This window comes from Tachyglossus aculeatus, chromosome 10 (assembly GCF_015852505.1).
Source record: "Tachyglossus aculeatus isolate mTacAcu1 chromosome 10, mTacAcu1.pri, whole genome shotgun sequence".
In the NCBI taxonomy this organism is placed as follows: Eukaryota; Metazoa; Chordata; class Mammalia; order Monotremata; family Tachyglossidae; genus Tachyglossus; species Tachyglossus aculeatus.
The window spans coordinates 13,064,626-13,079,592 of record NC_052075.1 but is presented as its reverse complement, the minus strand read 5'-3'; the positions used below and the strand labels follow the sequence as shown (position 1 = coordinate 13,079,592).

The 14,967-nt window shown below is 39.6% G+C and overlaps 1 non-coding gene across 1 annotated transcript; it reads right to left on the bottom strand.

The window, feature by feature from the left end:
- Positions 1–431: 431 nt before the first annotated feature.
- On the bottom strand, positions 432–569 carry LOC119933824. Its single transcript, XR_005452694.1, has one exon. It is a non-coding gene; the product is annotated as a small nucleolar RNA SNORA7 (small nucleolar RNA).
- Positions 570–14,967: the final 14,398 nt, after the last annotated feature.

Below are 14,967 nucleotides of genomic sequence, written 5' to 3'. Positions count from 1 at the left end.
GGAACTGAGGCCCAGAGAAGTGAAGTGACTTGCCCAAAGTCACAGAGCTGACAATTGGTGGAGCTGGAATTTGAACCCATGACCTCTGACTCCAAAGCCCGTGCTCTTTCCACTGAGCCATGCTGCTTCTCTCAGCATGGGCTATTGGGCTAAAGACAGCATGGGCTATTGGGAAATACAGGAGATGAGATTAGAGTTCTGGTTTCACCATTTTGTTGCTGTTGTTCTGTGCTATCGAGTCATGTCCGACCCATAGCAATGCCATAGACACATCTCTTCCAGAACTCCCCACTTTCATCTGCAATTGGTCTGATAGAGTTTTCTTGGTAAAAATATGGAAGAGGTTTATCACTGCCTCCTTCCGCGCAGCAAACGAGTCTCTGCCGTTGACTCTCTCCCATGCTGCTGCTGCCCAGCACGGGTGAGTTTGGACTTGTAGCAGATTGCCTTCCACTCACTAGCCACTGGCCAAGCTAGGAATGGAATGGATATGCTTCTGCTTGACTCTTCCTCCTGTAGTCGTGACTGGTAGAGGACTGGAAATCCTCCAGGTGCGGCCCTGAGAGGGGTTTCACCACTTACTCACTGTGTTACTTTGGTTGTGCATCAGTTTCCTCATTTATAAAATGAGGATAAAATGTCTGTTGTCCCTCCATTTTAGAATATGCACTCTGAATGGTCACAGTTCTAGTCTTATTTTACCTAAGACATTTAATGAAGGCACTAGGGGAATCTGACAATGATGATGGCTTATTTCTACTTGAATAAATGAAAATCATCACCTACTGGCAAGAATCCTCAAAGGTTTCTTTGTTTAGATCAAAATGGGACCCAAAGGAGATTTGTATATTTCACTGCGTTTGAAATCACAGTCAGCAATAACAACGTTCCTTCAGGAAGTCAGTCAATCAATCAATTGCTCAAAGATGACACTGCCATAGACAATTGCACTAGTGCAGTGAATGGTATTTGAGTGCCTATTAAAGTCCTGTGCTAAGTGCTTGGGAGAGTTAATCCATAACAAACAGGTGTTCCCCGCCTCAAAGAGTTACAATCTCATAAGGAAGAAAGACTAAAATTATTCGAAAGTAGCGTGGCTGGAGGTAGCACAACTTTAGATGAAATAAGTAAACATTTCTGCATACTAATATGTGCAAGAAACATGACTGCATACATAAATAAAAAATATACATGACATAAGACCAAAAAGATCAGAGCTAGGGTTAGTGATCTGAAAAAGTGATCACACCATGTGTTTTTCCCTGGCGCATAGTAAACTCTTAACAAATACCATATTATTATTATTGTAAATCATGAGGAAAGACAGTCCACTGCTATTGTACCTTCTTGGAAAGGATTGTTGAAGAATCATGTCTGCCAATCTGAGATATTAAAGAAAAGAAGACTAAAAAACATTCTGCCTCTGTGGAAACAGTCACCATGATACATGGTCAAAGACGGATGAATGGAAAGAGATGGCACTGGGGTCTTGAAACAAAATAGAGAGTGTCATCTGCAATTATGCAAACATAACCTTTCCTTCAAATGCCTCATTCAAAAAGACACCTGATGAATGGCAGCCTCTTGGAAATGTGCTAATCAGTGAGTTCTGTAGCATTATATAGCTTTACACACACCTAAACACAAGAAGATTGGAATTCAGGAGGCTGATGATATACATTTACAACCTCTGACGAGCCATTCAATTTAAGGAATGCAAGAGTCTTACATAAGATTAAAATACCTACAGTCACAGACCGCAAGTAGATACTATTTAATGTCCATTAAATGAAAGACCTTAGATTACAACATAAACCCTTTCTTAGGTCAACATTATGTTTTCAGTAAAGAAAAAAATATAGTCTTGAATTAAAGATCATTCAATGTACATTTCTGGAACAACATATTCACTCTCGCATCCAGAATGTTCAGTTCTCACACTGAAATGTGCTGTGACTTCAGGTCAGTTTTCCATTATCTTTTGAACCTCGGTATCTTTGGTTAAAAAAGCAACAACAGTACAGATCCTCAGTCGATGAGCATTCAATTAACATCATTATTATACAAAGGAATCACGGCTAAAAGGCCAAACTGAGCAGAGTGTGTTCAAGAATTGATGTTTTCAAAATTGCCTGAGCTCCTGGTCTGTCATTTTAGCAGTTCTATCTGATTGCTTTGAGTATATGACTGATCTAATTCTGGACAATCCATTTGCAGTTTTGATGTTAGAAAAGTGTTTGTTACAGTGTCATTTTCATTATTTTCAACCGTGACTCCAGAGATGGAAAACATTTCAAAGGTGTCTAAATGGATTAATCAATAGATTAAGCTTTTAGAGGTGGTGAACAAAGACCAATAACTTGCAAAGTTGCAATGATTTTTTTTTAATGAAATGATAGATAGGTCAATTCATTTTACATATAAATGGAATCTTCCACTTCTCAAAGTAACATTAATGTGCAGAATAATCACTGTATAATTTGAAATGCGCGAGGAAAACAATTCCCAGTGTGAAATGTTCCTCTCACTGTACGTTCATGCCAATTTTCTGACACTAAAAAATATTTATTTTGAAAATAGTAATCACCAGTTTCTCACAGTCATTATGGCTTCCTTTTGCTGAAAGTCTCCCGTGGAACAATGCATTAGTCACTATTGAAGGTAAAACATTGATATGGTTTCATTTCCCACATTAGAAAGGAAGGTAAGCCTTGGTGACAGTCTTCTAGACTGTGAGCCCGCTGTTGGGTAGGGACTGTCTCTGTACGTTGCCAACTTGTACTTCCCAAGCGCTTAGTACAGTGCTTTGCACACAGTAAGTGCTCAATAAAAATGATTGAATGAATGAATGACAGTGGATCATTCGACTTCTGTTGTGAACAGATGCTCTTGAACATAATCATCACTATCGCAATGAATAGTGATGTAGGATGTAGTGACTTCCTTATGGCTTTACAATTAAACAAATGAAAGAATTCCCTGGTCTCCAAATTATTTAGGAGATTTCTAGCCACTTCAAGTTGATCCTAAAATTCTGTTAAAACATCTGAAGTTAAAAATACAGTCCCGTATAGTGAATCAGTGCCTATGGAAACGTCTTATCAGATGATGACTTTGGGTGGTCCATTCCCTCCTAGAGATCCTGGGCACAAGCATGCAATAATGTGCTACTCCCTTAAGCATCTGAAGGAGTTACCAATGCTTCTCCCAAAGTGTTCCCATGATACTTCCAGGGTGTAATCTCAGGTACTGGGAGAATTGAACTCCGTAGTTCCTATATTGTGAATCCTCTTGGGCCAGGAGGCCTGGACTATAGATCTTATATTCAGCTCAGGGCTTCAACAGCATAGCCTAGTAGATAGAGCATGGGCCTGGGTGTCAGAAGAACCTGGGTTCTAATCTATGCTCCACCACCTGTCTGCTGTGTGACCTTGGGCAAGTCACTTCACTTCTCTGGGCCTCAGTTACCTCATCCAAAAAAATGGGGATTAAGACTGTGTGTCCCAGGTGGGACACATGTTGTGTCTAACCTTCCTCTCCCCCTCGTCCCCCTCTCCATCCCCCCATCTTACCTCCTTCCCTTCCCCACAGCACCTGTATATATGTATATATGTTTGTACATATGTATTACTCTATTTATTTTACTTATACATATCTATTCTATTTATTTGATTTTGTTAGTATGTTTAATTTTGTTCTCTGTCTCCCCCTTTTAGACTGTGAGCCCACTGTTGGGTAGGGACTGTCTCTATATGTTGCCAACTTGTACTTCCCAAGCGCTTAGTACAGTGCTCTGCACACAGTAAGCGCTCAATAAATACGATTGATTGATTGATTGATTAGTTCAGATCTATCCCAATGCTTAGAACAGTACTTGACACATAGTGGGTGCTTAACAAATACCCATCTTCATCATTTCTCCTTTTGGACAAGGCCCATGGTCCAAAGGTGTCTTAAAAGAACATAAGGATATTTGAAACCCGTGACTTGGGTAGGCGAATGGGCAAAGGGAAGCTTGTAGGAACCCACTGATGTTTGCCTTCCTGAATGCTCACTGGGGTGACCCCGTAATGTTGGTTATTGCTTATGTAGGAAAGCACAGACCCTAACCCATGTGGTGCTGCATGAAGTGCTCTCTCTGTCCTCTCTCTGCCCCTTCTTTATTTCCTCTTCTTCTTCCTTGTCTCCTTCATCCCCTTTTTCCTCTCCCCCCTCTGCTAGTCCCATTAGAAAATTTCCTTGGAAGTGCAGTCATTAACTTCAAATGATTTTTATTATGATTTCATCATTACACAACCATAATGAAGTGAAGTATGTTAATGTATATTTAATGTCTGGCTCTTTGCACACTAGCTTAATGAAAGTTCCATTTTGTTTGGCTCTTCTGCACAAAATACTTACTGGCCCCTACTTTAGATCACCTATTGTTTTGGTCTATTTGACAATTTTAATGCTTTTCATTGGTGGGAGATTTTGAGTTCATTTGCTCCGGAGTTTCTATTTTTGTCTAAATTAATCAAATTATAATATTTTTAAACCCAGATTGTGGGAAAGCATTACAACCCAACATTCCTGTTCTTTCATCATTGTCATCATCTTCATCATCATCATCATAATGGTATTTTTAAGTGCTTTCTAAATGCCCAGTACTATGCTAAATATTGGGTTAAATACAAGATAATCAGGTAGGACACAGTTCTTGTCCCACATGGGGCTCACAAGCTAAGTAAGAAGGTGAACAGGTACTTAAACCCCATTTTACAGATGAAGAAACTGAGAGTAGTGACTAGCCTCTGATTATACCACAGGCAAGTGGCAGTTTTGGGAGCAAAGCCAGGTCTCCTGATTGCCAGTTTTAAATCTCTTCCACTAATCCATGCTAGATGACTGAGACTAATATGTTTTTGGTTTTTTGGAGATTAAGGACACACAGTATTCTCAAATATATGAACTTGTAGTTCCAGAACGTTGTGGGCCATAATTTATGTACTGAATGTTATTCGTCTAAATGGCAAAGTCAAAAAATTGAAAGTGAGCATGCTCAGCTGAAATTATATAAAAAGGTAAAAACGATAATAATAATAATAATGATAATAATGGCATTTATTAAGCACTTAGTATGTGCAAAGCACTGTTCTAAGTGCTGGGGAGGTTACAAGGTGATCAGGTTGTCCCAGGGGGGCTCACAGTCTTAATCCCCATTTTACAGATGAGGTAACTGAGGCCCAGAGCAGTTAAGTGACTTGCCCACAGTCACACATCTGACAGTTGGCCGAGCCGAGATTTGAACCCATGACCTCTGACTCCAAAGCCCGTACTCTTTCCACTGAGCCACACTGCTTCTCTAGTAGTTGAAGCAGATTAAGGCAGGATAGTACCAATTCTGCTCCATTGGTACATATTTCTAAAATTTGCTGGGATAGCCCACCAAACTCTGTTTTTTTCCCCTACTGAAGAAGAATGCATGATTCACTTACTAAATTGCAGTTTAAAGGAGTAGGGATGAGAGGCCAGGGTGTAAGTTCTTTCATAAACGTGTTAGGGCTAATAGAAGTTCTGATGGCCACATGCTTTTTGGTACCTATTTGCAAGGCTAATTTAGAGACGTTTAAGCAACTCTGGGGTTTATGGAGTTTACGAGCACTATTGGTTGAGTCATAGTGCTGGAAATGACCAGTTGAAGTGAAGTATGTGGTTTTACCGGCAGGTCTTGTCTCTTGAGGGCTGATCTATGTAGACTATCTTCTCATTTACTTTTATAGCCTCAATTACCATTGTAGTTAAAGATTTTATAGATTGGAAATGATAAGCCTGATTCTCCAACCTGCAGGACACTAATAGTGCAGGAACAAAGAAAATAAATTTCAAATTGGGATATGATATCTCAGAAATCATTCTTTTTCTCCAGAACAAATAAAATGCGCATCTATGGCCATCTTGATAGAAGCGAATCCAAAATTCAGAAACAAAATATAATATTTAGTGTCATGTTCTTAACAAAGCCTAAAGATTAAATTCATTTACAAATATCTGAACTTTGAACTTTCTTAGCTCACAAAATCTCTTTGGAAATCTTTGAAGAATGAAAGTCTTGGCTTCTTATGGAAACAGTCAAAAAGCAAAATAAAAAAAAAAGGGATGGAATTGTCATGTTCTGATAAGCTAAAGTTCTTGTGATTACTACCAGAATCAATTATGACTGGCAGGAATAATATAATTAAATGCCAGAACAAATTCTTTCCTACCTTCAAAGTTTTCTTCCAGCAAGCATTTCCCAAATAATTCCAGTGATATCATCTTATCTTTATCACTTAGGTATCATTCATTCCTAAATGAAGTTGTATCCCTAGGTCAAAAACCTCCTTGGTTTTCTCCTGAAAGATCTCTTCAAATTCACCGTGGGCAGAGTTTTTTTTCCATGTGAATTGCCTACTCCAAGCCCAAGAGCCACCGGTGTTATTTACTGCATTCCAAATATTCTACTTATCCCGAGTTCTTTGAGGATTCATTATCCATGGCAGCAGTAGCTTGGACCATTTTGAGACGTGCATGCTTACTCTTGAAGATCACAATTATTGTTTCACCCATAAAATAAATCAACAAGGTGGTGTTTGGGGAAGAAACATCACTTTAACTTGTAGAAAAAGGGTCTGCTGGGTTTTACAACATCAGACTTTAAAGTCCAGATCATTCCTCAATAAGCATTCTATCCTAGTTGGAGCAAACTCTCTACAAAACCAATCATGGCATATGTTCCAGTCACCCATGATTGGGATTGAATCTTCATATAATAGGCAAAGAAGTCTTTTCCTTCCCCTTGAAAGGTCTAGGGTTCTCTAAGTGGTTACACAAGGTGGGACTGTGCTTAAAATCATCAGTCAACAGGATGAGGCCTGGCGTTTGCTGATTTATATGATGGAGCAATCGTTAAATCAATGGCACTGTGTCTCCCCTGATCATCTCATTATTACCCCAGCACTTAATATGGTGCTTATCACATAGTAAGTTCTTAACAAATACCACAGTTATTATCATTATTTACTATTATTATTATATTTTATGCCTTGGGGTTCATAGGGTGTCTGTATCTAAATCTAATATTCTTTTTTTCCAAGTGGTCTGCTCAATAACTTCAGAGGAAATGGGGCCAGTGCATAGTGGGAAAGGGCAATGAGCAACCTTTTCGCCTCCCTCACTCTTTAAATTCACCAAATTCCATTGCTCGGAAATAGCTGACATAACAGTCTTCTAGATTTCCTCAGAACTAATTGCCCATTGGAGAGAAGATTTTTTTTTAGTATGTCAATGATTATCCACTAAGGAGCTGACATAAGTAAAACTTGAGCCTATGTTTCCAGAAAACAGAGGATATTTCATTAATTCAGTGTCTCACTTTGTCCTTAGCTTTCTGTATGTATAAATACCCATGTATTTGTATTTATATAAAGTCTATTATCTTAGTACTGACTTGATATGGATTTTTTAAAGATGATTTCTAACTTTGAGTCAGTGCAATAATTCAAGTTCTTCTATTATGGATGAGCTAAAGATCCTGGTAATGGGGATTACTCTAGGCGGAGAGAACCAGAACGGATCACGTAAGTCTCCATGCTGTTTTTTCAGTCGCCAAAATGGGTACTGTGTCAACCTGTCACGGAGTTCTGACCCATAATTACCTCAAATTACAAGTTTCTTCGAGTGAAAGGCATTGATAGGACATGTCTCAACAGTGGCAGAAGAAAAGATGACCAGGATCCGTCTTGCACTGTGGCACCTCCAACTATCAGAGACTATTGGATTTTGAAGGATCAGACACTCCTTCTCCCATACAGCTTACCTCGCAAATTGTGGAGGGAGTTCTACTGGGCAGGATGCCTTTTTTTCATCAGCTAACCTCTTTAATTTTAAGGGCCAGAAGAGTTTAAACCCAGAAGAGCTTCAGTAGCAGGGTTAGAAGCGCAAGAGATGTGCAGCCTGGGGATGCAGATAGCTTCTGACTGCCTCTCCACCCTCCATAACAGGGTGTCTCTATGGCACAGTCAGTTTTCCAAAGCAAAGACTTCCACTGTTTCTATGGCCTCTCCTCACTTAAGCATCCAGGCCAGATTTCTCTAGTCACTATCCCAGCCACTTCTAAGGCCATTAAGGTTACTCCACAGGCATGACTCAGTGCTCACCTTCACTTGAGAAGGACCATCTCCTAGTGGAAAGAACACGGGCTTGGAAGTCAGAAGCAGCAGTGTGGTCTAGTGGATGGAGCATGGGCCTGGGAGTTAGAAGGACCTGGGTGCTAATTCCAGCCCTGCCACTTGTCTCCTGTGTGACCTTGGGCAAGTCACTTAACTTCTCTGTGCCTCAGTTTCCTCATCTGTAAAATGGGGATTGAGACAGGGAGCCTCATGTGGGACAGGGACTGTGTCTAACTCTATTACCTTGTATCCACCCCAGTGTTTAGTGCAGTGCCTAGCTTGTAATACATACTTAACAAATATCTTTATCATTATCATTGTTATTATTACTATTATCATCATTATCATTATTATTACCTGGATTCTAATCACAGCTCTACCACTAGCCTGCTAAATGACAAGCCACTTAACTTACTTGTTACCTGCACCTCAATTTCCTCATCTGTAAAAGTAGGGATAAGGTGCCTATTCTCCCTCCCCCTCAGATTAAGATCCCCATATGGGAAAGGAACTGCTTATAGTACATCTACTCTAGCATTTAGTACAGTGCTTGGCTTATAGTAAGTGTTTAACATATTACAAATACTATTGTTATTGTCAATATCATTATTATTGGGGCAGACTGATTCAGTTCATACTATCCGATGACAGAATCCCTACTGGCCAGCCAGCAGGAAAGTATTTTCACACACACAGCACTGGGGAGATGTCAGACACTCTACCCTCTCTCATTCTAAGATTTTGGCAACTTTAACACTGGTCTCTGGTGGCTGGTTCTCATCTGAGAAACAGCAGTCCGCAATCTAAAGCTCTTGGTACAGATGGTCCAATCAGAAGGGAAGGGCTTACCAAATTGAATGGCTACATGTGACCCTCCTGAACAACAATAGGCCCTCTTGGCCAAATTATTTGGTGTCATCTCTCTATCTCTCAAGCCATAGCCCTGACATTGCCCTCGATTCATTCAGTCCTCAGTTTCAGTCCGTCACTAAGTGCTTTTGGTTCTACCTTCCCAAAATTACTAAGATCTGCACTTTCCTCTCCATCCAAACAGCTACCATGTTGATCCAAACACAAACCCTGTCCCTCCTTGATTATTACATCAGCCTCCTCACTGACCTCCCTTCCTCCTCTCTCTACCCACTTCGGTTCATATTTCACTCTGCTGCCCAGATTGCTTTTCTAAAACACATTCATTCCCTGTGTTTCCATTATTTAAGAACCTCCGGAGGTTACCCGTCCATCTCTGCATCAAACAGAAACTCCTTTACATTAGCTTTAGAGTACTCAATCAATTCCCCCCACCCACTACCTTACCTTACCCCACTGAACTCCTCCTACAGCCCAAACCACATATTTCACTCCTCCAGTGCCAACTTACTCACTGTGCCCTGATTTCATCTATTTTGCTACTGACCCCTTTCCCAAGCCTGGAATTCCCTCATCCTCCATGTAAGCCAGACCACCATTCTTCCTGCCTTAAAAGGTTATTAAATCATACTTCCTCCAAGAGATCTTTCTGATCTCTACCTTCTGAATTACCTATGCACTTAGATCTGTACCTTTAAGCACTTGAAATTCATCCCACACTCAGCCCTGCAATACCTGTACATACCAACAATTTATTTTAACAAATCTCCCTCTAAACTATGAGTTCCTTTTGTGGGAGGGACCATCTCTACTTGTCTACTTGTTTTGTTGTCTGTCTCCCCCTTCTAGACTGTGAGCCCATTGTTGGGTAGGGACCGTCTCTATATGTTGCCGATGTGTACTTCCCAAGTGATTAGTACAGTGCTCTGCACACAGTAAGCGCTCAATAAATATGATTGAATGAATGAATGCATTGTACTTTCCCAAGCACTTAGTAGTACAGTACTCTGCACAAAGTAAGTGCTACGTTAATACAATTAATTGATTAGTATTAGGATAGTTCTTGAATACAAGTTGATGCAGATAGTTTTGTAATGACCATAAGGTACGGAGAAAATTTTCTTTGTGTTGAGGAGACAGGCTAAATAAGTCATTTTCTTATTGCCAATCTCCTGAAAAATATTGTCATTTTCAACCCAAATGAGGATATTTTTTACTCTTTAACCTTTTAAAAATAGATCTCAAGCTATGTTGATGGGCAAAAGACAAATAAAGAAATCAGAACACTTGGCCTCCTGGTAGGCCTCTGGGTACATGTTCAAAAGGAAAATCTAATGCAAACATCATGTCCCTTTCAGAAACACACCATGCTGGCTTACCTCCCTCAAACAAAATAATAAACTCTCAACAATACTCAAGGAAAACAAGGGGCCTTACACTTTGAACTTTGGTTCCATGACCTTTGAGTTAATCGGAACAAATGAAAATTAGTTTAAGGGGTCTTTGTGAGGTATACCCCAGACCGCAGAACTCATTTACTCATTCTGGGAAAGGCTGTATTTTCCTCCATATCCAAATCATACTAGTCTTATATTTCTTTCAGTGAACAACGAGAAGCTAAGGTGTCTGATGGGTAGATCCTGGGCCTGAGAGTCAGAAAAACCTGGTTTCCAAACCCAGCTCTGCCACTTTTCTACTATGTAACCTTGGGCAAGTCACTTCCCTTCTCTGTGCCTAAGTTATGTCATCTGTAAAATGGGGATTAAGACTGTGAGCCCCATGTGGGACAGGGGCTGTCTCCAGCCTGATTAGTGTGTATCTATCTTAGTGCTTAGTACAGTGCTTGACACATAGTAGTACTTAACAAATACCACTATTATTAACTCTGTGGGGATGGAGCAGTGGATAATTAGGGACAGTGTAATTGGAATCTCTGGTCTGTCACGATATCAGTCTTCTTTCTTTCCCTTTCTTCCTTCTCTTTTCATCCCCTCACTGAGTCTCCAAGGGTATGAACTGATGTATATCTAAAGGATTGGGTGAACTTGGGGAGAAAGTATGCCTCTTTTTGGGATATGAGGTGCACGGAAATGGAAGGAAAATGAGAGAGAGAGTGCATGCTTGCTAAGGTCAAGCTAATCAGGTTGGAGTCCCTTTCCCATATTCATTCATTCAATCGTATTTATTAGGCACCTGTGTGCAGAGCACTGTACTAAGCGCTTGGGAAGTACAAGTTGGCAACATATAGAGACAGTCCCTACCCAACAACGGGCTCACAGTCTAGATGGGGCTCACAGTCTCAATCCCCATTTTACAGATGAGTTAACAGACACAGAGAGATGAAGTGAGTTGCCGAAAGTCACACAGCAGACAATTGGCAGAACAAATCCTGTTGAGAAGCAGTGTGGCTCAGTGGAAAGAGCACGGGCTTTGGAGTCAGAGGTCATGGGTTCAAATCCTGACTCTGCCAATTGTCAGCTGTGGGACTTTGGAGAAGTCACTTTACTTCTCTGTGCCTCAGTTACCTCATCTCTAAAAAGGGGATGAAGACATTGAGCCCCACATGGGACAATGTGATCACCTTGTAACCTCCCCAGTGCTTAGGACAGTGTTTTGCACATAGTAAGCGCTTAATAAGTGCCATCATGATTATTATTATTGTACTCTCCCAAACGATTATTCCAGTACTCTGAACATTAATAAATAACTCAATAAATACCATGGATTGATTGGAGAGAGAAAAAGAGAGAGCAGTTCTTCCTGTGTGAAAAATGACCCTACTGATAGTAAAACCCTATCCACATGTGTGGGTTTGTCTGGAAAGAGCAGTGAATGACAGATTGTTCTTTATCACTCCGATGTGTTTGCAATTTGTTGCATATGTCACCGTGTTTGAGTGACTCTTCGTTTGCCCAGTGTTTAGGAACCTCTTATCCTTTAAGTCCTGAAGCACTAAAACTGGCTAGGCTGATATCAGATCTTGTGAAATGAAATGCCTGAATACTTGCTTTCACACACTAACCTAACTCAGAACTATTAGATCTGAGTGAGGCCAAAATAATACTAATAAATTGAGGTTATTACAAATTTAGGAAAGAAGTAGCCAGCTACCACCATAAATTGGTTTGTTTACCTACACCTTCTGTTCACACATAAGGAATACAAATTATGATTTACGAGAAACAGACGGTTGCTTTACGTATCCACAGAAGGTTTTTCTGGAACAAATCTGGTCTTATGGTGGAATGGGTGGGAGGCAAATCCCCTGAAAATTCATGGCACGAGTTTAGGGCAGACCCGTTTCCACATGTCTTTGTTCAAGAGCTGATTAATAAGTGAATGTCATACTGATAGCATCTTTCTTTACTGTCTATTGTACATTTTATTGCTTAGTTTTTTTTCTTCTTTCTTGGAAGAAGGCTGCACGGCCAGAGCCAAATGACGGGAACAGTCAAACCCTCAAGAACTTCTTACGCTAAATTTTCGGCTACAGTTATTCCATCTCAGAGTATTTTTCATTCATTCATTCAATCGTATTTATTGAGCGCTTACTGTGTGCAGAGTACTGTACTAAGCTCTTGGGAAGTACAGGTTGGCAACGTATAGAGATGGTCCCTACCCAACAGCAGGCTCACAGTCTTAACAAATATCTGCTAACTTGTAAAAAAATCCATCTGTTTTCTGAAATGAATAATTCCATAAATATGACAATCTAAGAAACTGTCACGTTAATGAAGAAAAGAGAACACTACATGATTTATACAAGTGATTGCTCTTTACTACACATTTGCATGAATACGTCAATGATTCTCCAATTTAGTGAATATTTAGAGAAGATGTAAAACGCGTCAAATATTGAATTTGAAACTATGGATCTGAGTCTGTTGTGGTAAAACCTAAAACTCTTCACAAAAACTTAAAATGCTAAACAAGTTGATTTTCCTCTCCAATTTAGTTCACAAACCACTCTATGGCCTAGGTTACATTTTACCGAAATGTATTGATGCTATTATGGCTTCCATTCTCTGGTTGCCATTTGCAATAGCAAATCAATAATTACCAAAGCTGCTAGTGATACTTTTATGCCTTATATTAATTAGCATGCCGTTAGCTTGCACTGGAAGATTACTCCACTGAATTTTGTTAGCCTTTTCCTACTTCCTATGCAAATTTCCCCAAGACACATGTTTCATTAGGAGCTCTGGAGGGCAACCTAAAACTTCTGATCCTCCTCTTCTTTCATGATACCATCATTCATTCAAATGTATTTATTATTAGAGCACCTACTGTGTACAAAGCATTGTACACAGTGCTGGAAAAAATAGCCAAATAAGGATTAGAAATGGCTCCCAAGCGGCTCATAATATAAGACTAAAGACAGACGGGGAGTTGGCGATGGAAACACAAGAAAAAATGAAAAAATAAAAATAGAAGAACATCCTAAAATATGAGGACAGTCTGGAGTTCTGTAAGAGCTGTAGGAACTTGTGGTTTACGGAGTGATATGCGGCCCCTAATTACTCAGGAAGGGCTATTCTGAATCAAATGATCACTTCAACCACACCAAATGAAATTTACAAAGCTGAAATGTTATTTTCTCCTCTTCATGGCTAAGCCCGCATGACACAAAATACAGATTGGAAAAAATCTTGGCAATTTAAAACAAATGGAATGACTCCTAGAGCCGTCATTTTTTTTTTGCCACAGTTTATAAACTCAGCAAAGTTAAGTCCTAAAAGCCCAGATTTTTTAATTTACTTTGTGTGGTTGAATCCTTAAATATAAGTGCTTTTGGCCTAGGATTTTCCTTATTGTCACTTTCACTCAGAAACATTATTTCATTTATATCTGCTCTTGTTTCTTAACTGATTATGTTCAAGTTATTTTTATCTACTTTGATTTTTTTTCTACATTTTTGATGTTTTATAGTTTAGAGAAAACAGCTAAATATGTACATGATCATTATGGGCAAAAAAACCCTTTATTGGTGAGAGTAAACTGGCTCCCACTATGTTAGTCCACAGGAAGCAGAAAGAATGTATGATGTTTATAAAGGAAATATGCTCAACAAAATTTCGTGTTTTCCCTTATGGGTAGTAATATCAATTAGTTGACATCTTTCTTTTATAAGAACTTGATAGACAATAGTGGTATAATAGGGTAAGTCTGAGTGATGGAGAAAGTTTAAAGCTGTCTGCCAGATAATTGTGTTTATAGTCAGGTTTTCTTGGGTGTGTTCTGAGGTAGAATTAGTGATTTGTGACCAAAGAGATATAGTCTTTGTCTGCAAGGGTAATCCCTTCAGAAGTTTGTGTTGCTCTCTGAAGGCTAGATCCAGCATGGATATTTCCTACAAAAAAAATGTCATTTTGGGAAATAATCCTGTTCATATAGGCTAAGCTTGTTTTTCTTTTCTCAACAATTATCTCCTGCACTCCTTTCCCAGAAGCCCTTGAAACCTATCTGGAATCAAAATATTCTGTCTGCTCTTCAGTTCCACACCAGGAAAATGAGCTTGGAAATACAGGATGATTATTTCTAGAAACAGCCCAGCCCCAGGAAGAATTGGAAGGATTTTGCATTGAATCGGAAGTTCAGTTACTACTACAGTGTTGCTATTATTTTATTTTGCTAGACTATACGCTTATTGTGGGCAGAGAAAGTATCAACCAACTCCGTTATATTGTACTCTCCCGAGCGTTTTCTACCAGCGTTCTTCACACAGTAAGTGTTCAGTAAATACAATTGATTGATTGATTTTATGTAAGTGCTTAGGGCAGCGTTCTGCACATAGTCAGTGCTCAATAAATACAATTGATCTATATAGGGATAGGCAGGAGCTGCCTTGATTTTCATTGTTCAGAAGAGTCCTCTATCAGAGCTTCAGGGGGTAAGGGGACTATATTCA